The sequence below is a fragment of the Mustela nigripes genome, chromosome 2 (assembly GCF_022355385.1).
Source record: "Mustela nigripes isolate SB6536 chromosome 2, MUSNIG.SB6536, whole genome shotgun sequence".
In the NCBI taxonomy this organism is placed as follows: domain Eukaryota; kingdom Metazoa; phylum Chordata; class Mammalia; order Carnivora; family Mustelidae; genus Mustela; species Mustela nigripes.
Genome location: NC_081558.1, coordinates 93,118,545 through 93,129,571, shown reverse-complemented (window position 1 = coordinate 93,129,571; position 11,027 = coordinate 93,118,545). Strand labels below are relative to the sequence as shown.

General features: G+C 36.2%; 1 protein-coding gene across 3 annotated transcripts in view; it reads left to right on the top strand.

Annotated features, from left to right (window-relative positions):
- STAG1 (STAG1 cohesin complex component) overlaps nt 1–11,027 on the top strand; it is a 428,530-nt gene that overhangs the window by 102,362 nt on the left and 315,141 nt on the right. The window contains exon 2 of one of the 3 annotated variants that reach the window (XM_059390977.1): nt 8,813–8,919. The exons of the other annotated variants lie outside the window; for them this stretch is intronic. The gene's annotated coding sequence lies outside the window, so the exon portion shown is untranslated. The remainder of the gene's footprint in view (nt 1–8,812; nt 8,920–11,027) is intronic. 3 annotated transcript variants of the gene reach the window in all.

Here is an 11,027-nt window from a genome sequence, read left to right as displayed (position 1 = left end):
TTTTTTTTTTTTTTTTTTTAAGTCTTTATTTTAATAATCTGGTGCTCATCTCTGTCAGGGTATGCCTTAACCTCCATCCATCACCTATTTCACCTATACCTTTGCCTACCTCTCCACTGATAGCTATTAGTTACAGTTAAGAGTCTGTTTCTTGATTTGTCTCTCTTTTTTTTTGTTTTGTTTCTTAAATTTCATGGTTTGAAATCATACAGTATTTGTCTTTATCTGACTTATTTCACTTAGCCTTATACTTTCCAGCTCCTTGTTGCAAATGGCAAGATTTCATCATTCTTCGTGGCTGTGTTATATTCCATTGTGTAAATATAACACATCTTCTTTATCCACTTCAATCCATGTTCATTTGGGCTCCTTCCTATGTTGGCTATTTTAAGTAATGCTGCTATAAACATAGAGGTGTATATATTGCTTTGAATTACTGTTCTTTGTATTTTTTTCCGGTAAATATTCAGTAATGTGATCATTGGATCATAGGGTAGTTCTATTTTTAAGTTTATGAAGAACTTCCATACTATTTTCCTCAATGGCTGTACCAGTTTGCATTCCCACTAAGTGCATGAGGGTTCCTTTTTCTCCACATTCTGGCCAGCACTTCTGTTTTACTTTAGCCATTCAGACAGATGTTAGGTGATACCTGTTGTAGTTTTGATTTGCATTTATCTGATGATGATTGATGTTCAGTATGTTTTCCTTTGTCTATTGGCCATCTGTATGTCTTCTTTGGAGAAATGTCTGTTCATGTCTTCTGACTCCATTTAATTGGATTCATTTAATTTAATTCATTTTGGGGGTGTTGAGTTTTACAAGTTAATTATATATTTTAGATACTAACCCTTTATTGCTTATATCATTTGCAGATATCTTCTCCCATTTTTTAGGTTGCCTTTTAGTTTCGTTGATTGTTTCTCTTTGGCATGCATAAGCTTTTTATTTTGATGAAATCCTGATAGTTTATTTTTGTTTTTATATTTCTTGCTTGAGGGAGCCTGTCTAGAAGGAAATTCCTATGGCCACTGTCAGAAAAATTTCTACCTGTGTTCTCTTCTAGGAGTTTTACCTTTTAAGATCTCACATTTAAGCTTTTAATTCATTTTAAATTTATTTTTATGTATAGTGTGGGAAAGTGATCCAGTTTCATCTTTTGCATGTTGTTTTCAACTTTTCCCAAAACTCTTTGTTGAAGAGACTCTTTTTTCCCTCCCATTGGATATTCATTCTTGCTTTGTTGAAAATTAATTGACCATATAGTTGTGGGTTTATTTTTGGATTTTCTATTCTGTTCTTTGATATATGTGCATGTGTTTGTACTAGTACCATACTGTTTTGATTACTACGTCTTTGTAATATAACTTGAAGTCCAGAATTGTGAAGCCTCCAGCTTTGGTTTTCTCTTTTAAGATTGCTTTGTCTAGTTGGGGTCTTTCATGGTTCCATACAAATTTTAGGATTTTTTTTCCCTGTGAAAAATGCTGTTGGTATTTTGATAAGGGGTTTCATTAAAAGTGTAGGTTGCCTTGCATAGTATAAACATTTTAACAGTATTTGTTCTTCCAATCCATGAGTATGGAATGTGTTCCCATTTCTTTGTGTTGTCTTCAGTTTCTTTCATTAGTATTTTATAGTTTTCAGAGTGCAGGTCTTTCTTTGGTTAGGTTTATTACTAGGTATCTTACTATTTTGGGGGCAGTGAGATAATTTTCTTAATTAAATGATCATTAAATGAAATAATTAAATGAGATCACTTTCTTGATTTCTCTTTCTGCTGCCTCATTATCAGTGTATAGAAATGCAACAAATTTCTTTACACTGATTTTGTATCTTGCGACTTTACTGAATTTGTTTACCAGTTCTAGCAGTTTTTTGTGAAGTCTTTCAAATTTTCTATCTATAATATTGTGTCAGTTGCGTATATTGAGTTTTACTTCTAACTTACTGATTTAGGTGCCTATTACTCTTTTTCTTTTTGTTGTCTGATTACTGAGATTAGGACTTTATGTTAAATAGAAGTGGTGAGAATGGACATCTTTGTCTTGTTCCTTACCTTAGGGGAAAGGATCTCAATTTTTCTCTGTTAAGGATAATGTTAGATATGGAATTTTCATATATGACTTTTATTATGTCGAGGCATGTTCTTTCTAAACCTGCTTTGTTGAGGGTTTTTATTATGAGTGGATGTTGTACTTTGTCAGATGTTTTTTCTGCATCTTGTGAAATGATCATGTGGTTCTTATCCTTTCTCTTGTTGATATGATGTATCATATTATTTGATTTGTGAATAATGAACCACCATTGCAAACTAGGAATAAAACACACTTGATCATGGTGAATGATTTTTTGAAAATTTTATTTATTTACTTGAGTGAGAGGGAGAGAGCATGAGAGGAGAGAGGGTCAGAGAGAGAAGCAGACTCCCTGCTGAGCTGGGAGCCCAATGCGGGATTCGATCCCTTTCTCGATTCCTTTCTACTGAAGGAGTTCCTTTATTACTTCTTGTAGGATGTGTTTAGTGATCATGGATTCCTTTAGTTTTTATTTATCAGGAAACTCTTTATCACTTCTTCTAATTGCTGGGTATTCTTTGTTGTTGTTTTTTGCTCTTTCAGCACTTTGAGTTTATCAAGCTACTCCTTTCTGATCTGGAATTTCTGCTGAAAAATCTGCTGGTATCCTTATGGGGTTTCCTTTAAATGTAACCCCCCCTTTTTTCTTTAGTAGTGTACTTTCCTTCTTAATTTACAATATGTTTTGGTGTATAGATCTGCTTTTGTTGATTTTGTTGGCGGTTTTTATGCCTTCTGGATCTGGGTATCTGTTTCCTTCCCCAAATGAGGATATTTTTAGCTACTATTTTTTCAAATAAATTCTCCTCCTCCTTTCCTCCTCCTTCTTCTGGGACTTTTGTAATATGAATATTATTATCTTTGATGAAGTCACCGAGTTTCCTAAGTCTATTCTCATATTGCCTAAGTCCCTTTTCTCTTTTTTGTTCAGCTTGAGTACTTTCCATTATACTGTCTTCTAGGTTATTAATTCATTCCTCCTCTTCTTTTAGCCTGTTGCTCGTTACAACAAGTGTGTTTTTCGTTTATTGGACCCTTTATCTCTGTATTATTCCTTATCTTTCTGTTAATGGTCTCATTGATGATCTCCACCTGTTTTTCAAGTCCAGCGAGTATCCTTATGATTGTTCCTTTAAATTCTCCATTAAGTATATTATTTACATTTGTTTTGCTTAGATATCTGTCTGTGGCCTTGTTCTGTTCTTTCATTTGGAAGAAATTCCTCTGTCTTTTCATTTCATCTAAATCTCTGGGCCTGTTTCTCTCTGTTACGTAAGTCTGTTGTATTTCCTTTTCTTGAGCATAATGACCTTAGGAAGAAGCGGTCCTGTAGTGCCCTGCATTGTAGTGTCCCTTGTTCTCTAGGGCACTGCAGTGCGTTCTGACTGCTTTATCCTTCAGGCCTATCCTCTGCAGGGGTTCTCTCAGCCTTGTGTGCAGTGTTTAGTTCCTGGCCTAAATGTGGTTTAACTATATGTACTCTGATCTACTTGTGAAATGAGACCTGTGCTGCTGCCACTGGAATGGAGGCTTCACAGAACTCCCAGATTTGGAAATGTGGTGTTGGTAGGGGTTTGGGCCAGTCTCCTGGAGGAGTGAGCCCACTGTGCTGGGACTGAGGCAAGTGTGACTGGGAATGGTAGTTCTTCCACAGTGCTGCGGGATGGGGCTTGGTGTAACCCAGTTAGATAGCAAGTGTCCATGCTATGCTGATTCCCACAGCATGGCCTTGTGTTTTTGCTGCGGGATGGAGGGCAGGAAATGGCACCTGCCAGTTTTTTGGTTATTTTGTTTTTTGTTTTTTTCTCTCTCCAGAGGGTTCTTCTCAGGGACACATTTGGAGATGAGCAACTAACCTCCCTTCTGTTTCCGTACTGTAAGACCATTGGCTGTTTACCCCTGCCTTTTCTACAAGAGTAGCATGATATCCATAGAACTTTCTCAGGGCCAAGCCCAATGACCTTTGAAACTCCACAGTCTTTAAGCCCTGCAGACTGTCAGAATTTGTGAAATTCGGGTCCTCTCATTTTCCAAGCCAGTTGTTACAGGAATTCATTTTCCCCATGTACTCCTCTGTGTGCTAATTTGTCTCTCTTCCTTCCTACCCGCTTTAGCAGTCACAGTCCATTTCTCTCCCAAGACATGTCTCCATACTTCCCACCTTCTTTGATGTGTCTTCTTCTCTACCTTTAGTTGTAGAGTTTCTTTTGCCCGTATTCAGGTAGATTACTGGGACATTCAGGATTATTTGATAGTTACCTAGTTGTATTAGTGGGAGTAGTTGACCCCAGAGTCCTCCTACGCCTCTGCAACCATCTTACCCTCTGTCTGAAGAAAAAGTCTGATGGCATTTTTTTAAAAAGATTTTATTTATTTATTTATTTGACAGAGAAAGATCACAAGAGGCAGAGAGAGAGAGAGAGAGAGAGAGAGAGAGAAGCAGGCTCCCCACTGAGTGGAGAGCCCGATGTGGGACTCGATCCCAGGACCCTGAGATCATGACCTGAGCCGGCTTAACCCACTGAGCCACCCAGGTGCCCCTGATGGCATTTTTAATGCTCTTTAAATTTAGAGCATGCCAGTCAATGATGTATTTATTTGTGATCATTATTTGTATTCTTTAACATGGTATAAGATAACTTTGGAAGCTTTATATTTAAGTTTACATTTAAATTATATTTAAATATACATTTATTTAAGTTAAAATTTTTCTTTTACAAATGCTAGTGAATACATATTTATCATGGTTTCTTAAATTTTGATTGAGTTGGATTAATAATAGAGATACCAGTGAATGTTGACTCTGCTACAGATCTGCCCCTACAGTCTTTAAACTTTCATTCTTTCCAACCTACTCTGGTGTTTGATACAGTTCATTTGATTCTTTTCTCTTGCTTCCACTTTGTGTTTATAATTTTGCTGGCCCCCCCACCCCCGTGCTTAAAAAAAAGTTTTATTTACTTATTTGAGAGAATGTGAGAGTGAGAGGGCACAAGCCAGGGGGAGCCTCAAAGGGAGCAGGAGAGGGAGAGGGAGAAGCAGGCTCTTTGCTGATCAAGAAGCTTGATACCACCTCAGTCTCAGGATTTTGGCTGGCCTCATGACCTGAGGCAAAGGCAGATGCTTAACAAACTGAGCCCGCAGGTGCCCCCAGTTTTACTCCTGTCTGTTAGATTTGTTATTTTGTATCTCACTTCTAATCCTTCATCAAAGGTGTAGTTTGGATCTATCCAGTTGATGTTCTTAGATATTTCTGCCCTTTTCACATAGTATACCTGCCCTAATTGTCTTCTTGAATCCCAGCTCATTACCTTGGCCAGATGCAATACTCTGTAGGAAGAAAAGAGGTATGGATCTTGCCAGAACCTGACTTCCTTTTATGGTTCCAGTGTTTTGTAGATTTCTGAAAGTCAGAAATTTCAGTTAGATTAAAAGATAAGTTATGTAATAGCTATGTAACCAGTTAGAAATCATAATGGAAAAAAAAAAAAAACCCACAAAAACACCCATGCCCAGTAGCATTAAGAACAGACTTACTAATGAATTGGTATATCTTTATGTTTTACAGTTGTTAATTATTAAGCCCCCTTTCTGGGTGCCAAGTACTATACAATTAATTCTTTAGGAACCTAAAGTGAGGGTAATTCTTTCTAAAAGTTCGTAAATCAAAAGAAAAAAAAAAGATCATAAATCTTCTGAAGAGGTAGAAATACCAATGAATCACTAAAAATATGTGGAAAATTGCTGTGAACTTAAAACTATTCTTTAAAAAAAAGTTTATTAATTAAAAAAAAAAAGACTAACATAGAGTGATAAATGTAAGGAACTGGGGACACGTGGGTGGCTCAGTTTGTTAAGCATCTACCTTTGGCCCAGGTCATGATCCCAGGGTCCTGGGAATGAGCCCCACATCCTGCTGCCTGCCCAATGGGCCGTCTGTTTCTCCCTCTCTCTGCCCCTCCCTCTGCTTCTGGGTGTGTGCCTGCTCTCTTGCTGTCTCTTTCTCTGTCTCAAATAAATAAAACCTTTTTAAGAAGGTAGAGAATGGAATAAAATTTTTAACACTCTTAATTACAAAATAATACATGGACACATGCAAAATATGTGGCAAAAAGTACTCTCAGTTGTATGTACAAAGTGGTGTGAAAATTTATGAGACCTAATTCTGCCTGGGTTTCAAGGTAAGAGCTTCCCAGTTTACTTCAGGAAGAGTGGGTTGTGTAGCATGAGGTAATATGTACACATACACAGAAATAAGAGAGTGATCTTACAAGAGAAGTAATAAGCATTTTGAAATTAAGACTAGAGTAATCGAGGAGGAACACCAAAGTTGAGATGTTAGGAGAGTGTTAAGGTTCTTGGTGTAATTTCATGGCTTTGGAGTATAAGAAGATAAAATTAGGGGAGTACTAAAAGGGAAAATGTGGGTAAATAAGGAGAAGATGTGGACGCAGCATTTATTTTTGGGAAAGAAGTTGAATACCTTTATTCATGAGATTGCATTTTCAGAGCTTAATGTATAAAGCTTTTGGGAGAAACTGGTTAATATGGAAAAAATTAATCCAGAGACATTTCATCTGAGTTGTGGGATTTTTTTTTTTTTTAAAGATTTTATTTATTTATTTGACAGAGAGAAATCACAAGTAGATGGAGAGGCAGGCAGAGAAAGAGAGGGAAGCAGGCTCTCCGCTGAGCAGAGAGCCCAATGCGGGACTCGATCCCAGGACTCTGAGATCACGACCTGAGCCGAAGGCAGCGGCTTAACCCACTGAGCCACCCAGGCGCCCCGAGTTGTGGGATTTTTATCTGTATATAAGATCATTTGTAGGGGCTTTTTCAGATATAACCTTCTGATGTTTTTATGTTCTAATCTTCCATTCTGATACACCCTACTCTTCGGTCTCATCCTCTAGCCTCTGCTTGGTCTCCCCCTTTCCTACTCTACCAGTCACTGCTAAATGAGTTAACTGAGAATTCAACCCTGACCTATTCTTTTTGGTTTCCTTTTTCTTTTAAAGAAAAAGCTCCTATCTTTGGTTAGTTTGTTAACTGAGAGTTCTCCTCATGTCCAGTTTTGCATTCTCTGCTTAAAATATATATATAGACACACATGTACGTACATACATACATATGTATATGCATACACTCTTCTTGTTAATTCAACAAATAATTAGTAAGCTTTAGGCATTAAGACTATGGCAGTGAAGGAAAGAAAAGGAAAAAAATAGTTGCACTTATTAACATTCCTTTATATTTTTATTTGCTCCTTTCTCCTGTCGCTACGAGTTAATATTTATTGAAGAGTTACGGGCATTCTGATTACTCCTCTTAACAATCATTTGAAGTTTTCTTCTTTTATTATTCATCTTTGAGAAATAGGAATATTGAGGCAGAGTAAGTTACTGTTAGAAGCCCAAACTCTCAAACCATTCTGCTACATTCCTTTTGATTTGTAAGGTTATATTACTCAGAAATGCTAAGAAGGATAGCGTTTTGTAATACGTTATTAGAAGAGAAAGCAGACTAATGAACCAGCTTGCTTTTACTAGTGAACCTATCTCTCTGCCATTGAGCATATAATTCAATTTTGGTGTAAATTATCCTTCTGCCTCTTGAGCATTTGAAATTTTTAGGTTAATATTTTCAGAAGTTTACCACTTTGCCATTTCTTGTGTCTTAATGCTACATATTTCCTATTTGGGCCATCTTGTAGGGTGAATGGATATTATCTTGGGTTATTAATTCTATTTTGGCATTCTTTTTAATCAATTAAAAAAGGTAGAAAATCTTTCTCGTTTATAGTTGACCTCTAAAAACAACTTTGGAGTTAGGGGTGCAACTCCTCTCATAGTTGAAAATCTGCGTATAACTTTGACTACCCCAATACTTAACTACTCTTAACCTTCTGCTGACCAGAATCTTTACCAGTAAGATAGTCTGTTAACAAAAATTTTGTGTGTTATGTGTTTTCTGTACTATATTCTTACAGTAAAGCTAGAGAAAATAAAGTGTTTTTAGGAAAATCATGAGAAGAGAAATTTATAGTACTGTGCTGTATTTATGGCAAAAGTCCATCTGTAAATGGACTTGTGCGCTTCATACCTGTTTTGTTCAAGGATCAACTGTATAATACCGCTAAATTTTACTGGGAAGAGGGTTAAGAACTTTGTTTTCTTGATTAATTGCTACTTAAATTCTGTATAGTATGAAATAGACATGTGTTAATACTGGACAAAATTTTTTCTTAATACCTTTTATTTGCTATTATAAAGAATGGGAACAATCATAAATCCAGTAAAAATAGTAAATGAATATATTCCTTCTATTGTGGTACAAGGCAGTAAACTGTTGAAAAACAGTTTTAGAAATAATATAATTGTCATTTTAATCATTGCTTTGTAAATCATGTGTATGTGCGTATGCATGCAGATATATATACATGCACATTCACTGTTAAGAGATTTTTCTCTTTTTAAAAAGATTTTATTTGTACGTGCATGAGAGAGACAGGGAAAGAGACAAGTAGACTCTGTGCTAATAATGAATCCTGGTGTGGGGTTCAATCCCATGACCCCGAGATCATGACGTGATCTGAAATCAAGAGTCGGGTGTTTAATCTCCTGAATCACCCATTCCCCCACTGCTAAGAGGTTCTTTAAGACAACTTAGATAAATAATTAGGAATGATAAAAGAAGGACCTGAATTAATTAGATTGTATTATATGTCTTTACAGAATGATTCTTCTGATTAAAGAATAGAATCTTGTACTATACAGATGAAAATGCATGTAATTGGAAAGAAACTACAGCTATTTCTCTTTAACCTTTGTTCTTCGTTCAGGTAATAAAAATTGATAAAAGAGTTTTATGCTAGGAATTGAACAGAGTAGCAGTTATATTCTTTGTTTCCTTTCTTTCATCATTTGTAGCAGTTAGTGCATGACAAACAGATGGAGATACCAAATGTTTAAGAAAGGGCATTGTTCCTCTTATCTCTGTGTACACATGTACTCTTGAATACATGTGCTTAAATCCACATAAAATTATAAGATTGTCCAGAGAAAAAGATATTATAGCATATGGACATAAATTAGCATCTATTGAAAACATGAAACTGTTTATAAGCTATTTATTTTATTTTTTTCTTTTTAAGGACGCATTGTTTTTAAGAGCAGATTCAGGATCATTGCAAAATTGACAAAAAAAGACACATGAACTTCCTATACCTTTTGTCCCCACATATATACAGCCTCCCCACTATCAGTGTCTTGCCACCAGAATGGTACATCTCTTCAGTACCTCACTGACACATTGTTATCCTCCAAAGTCCATAGTTTATGTTAGGTTTCACTCTTGGTGTTGTATATTCTGTGGGTTTTGATAATGACATGTCCATCTTTATGATATTATATAAAAACTTTCACTGACCTAATATTCCTCTGTGCTTTTTTCTTCCCTTCTGCCCCCTAACTTCTGGCAAATCTAAAATTTTTACGGTTTTCATAGTCATGCCTTTTCCAGAATGCTATGTTGCTGAAATCATATAATATGTAGCAGTTACAGATTGGCTTCTTTCCATCAGTAATATACACTTAATATTCCTCCATGTCTTTTTCATGGCTTGATAGCCCATTTCTTTTTAGGACTAAGTAATATTTCATTGCCTGCATATACCAGTTTGTTTATTCACCTCCTGAAAGACAGCTTGTTTGCTCCATGTTTTGACAGTTACTAAAGAAGCTGCTGAAAACATCTATATGCAGGTTTTTGTATGGAGATGTTTTCATCTCCTTTGGATAAATACGTTAGGAGCATGATTGATGGATTGTGGGCTTTTTTTATTTTTTAAGATTTTATTTATTTTTTTGACACAGAGAGATCACAAATAGGCAGAGAAGGCAACAGGCCGAGGGGGGTGGGGGAGCAGGCTCCCTGCTGAGCAGAGAGCCTGATGAGGGGCTCAATCCCAGGACCCTGAGATCATGATCTGAGCTGAAGGCAGAGGCTTAACCCCCTGAGCCACACAGGTGAACTGCTGGATCATATTTTAAGAGTATGTTTAGTTTTATAAGAAACTGCCAAACTGTTTTCCAAAGTTGCTATGTCATTTTATATTCTGTTGCTTCACATTCTCACCAGTATTTGGTTCAGTGTTCTGGATTTTTGCCATGCTAGTTGGTATGTAAAGGTAGGTCACTTTTTTTTTTTTTTTTAATTTGCAGTTTCCTAGTGACATAAGATGTTTGAGTATTTTTTCTTGTTTTTCTGCCATGTATCTTCTTCATTGAGGTATTGGTTTAGAAATTATGCCCATATTTTAATAGGTTGGTATTTTTTAAATTATTGGGGTTTTAAGAATTTTTTTGTATATTTTGAATGATACTTCAGAAGTTAGACAGAAATGTTTTTGCAAATATTATTTCCCAGTTTGTGAGTTGTTTTATCATTCTTCTGCAGAGGAGAATTTTAAAATTCTAATGAAGTTGTCAAACAATTGTTTGTCAAACAATTTTTTCATAGCTTTACCTTTGGTGTTGTATCTAAAAACTCATGATCATACCCAAGGTCATCTAGATTTTCTCCTGTGTTACTTTCTAAGGGTTTTATACCCCCCCCCTTTTTTTTTTTAAAAGATTTTATTTATTTATTTATTTATTTGACAGAGAGTGCATGTGAGATTGCAAGTAGGTGGAGAGGCAGGCAGAGAGAGAGGGGGAAGCAGACTCCCTCCTGAGCAGAGAGCCCGATGCGGGACTCAATCTCACGACCCCGAGATCATGACCTGAGCTGAAGGTAGAGGCTTAACCCACTGAGCCACCCAGGGGTCCCGGGTTTTATACTTTGGAGTTTACATTTAGATCTGATTCATTTTGAGTTAACTTTGTGATGGATGTAAGATCTGTGTTTAAGGGTTTTTGTTCTTGATGTTAGTTTTTTTGTTTGTTGACA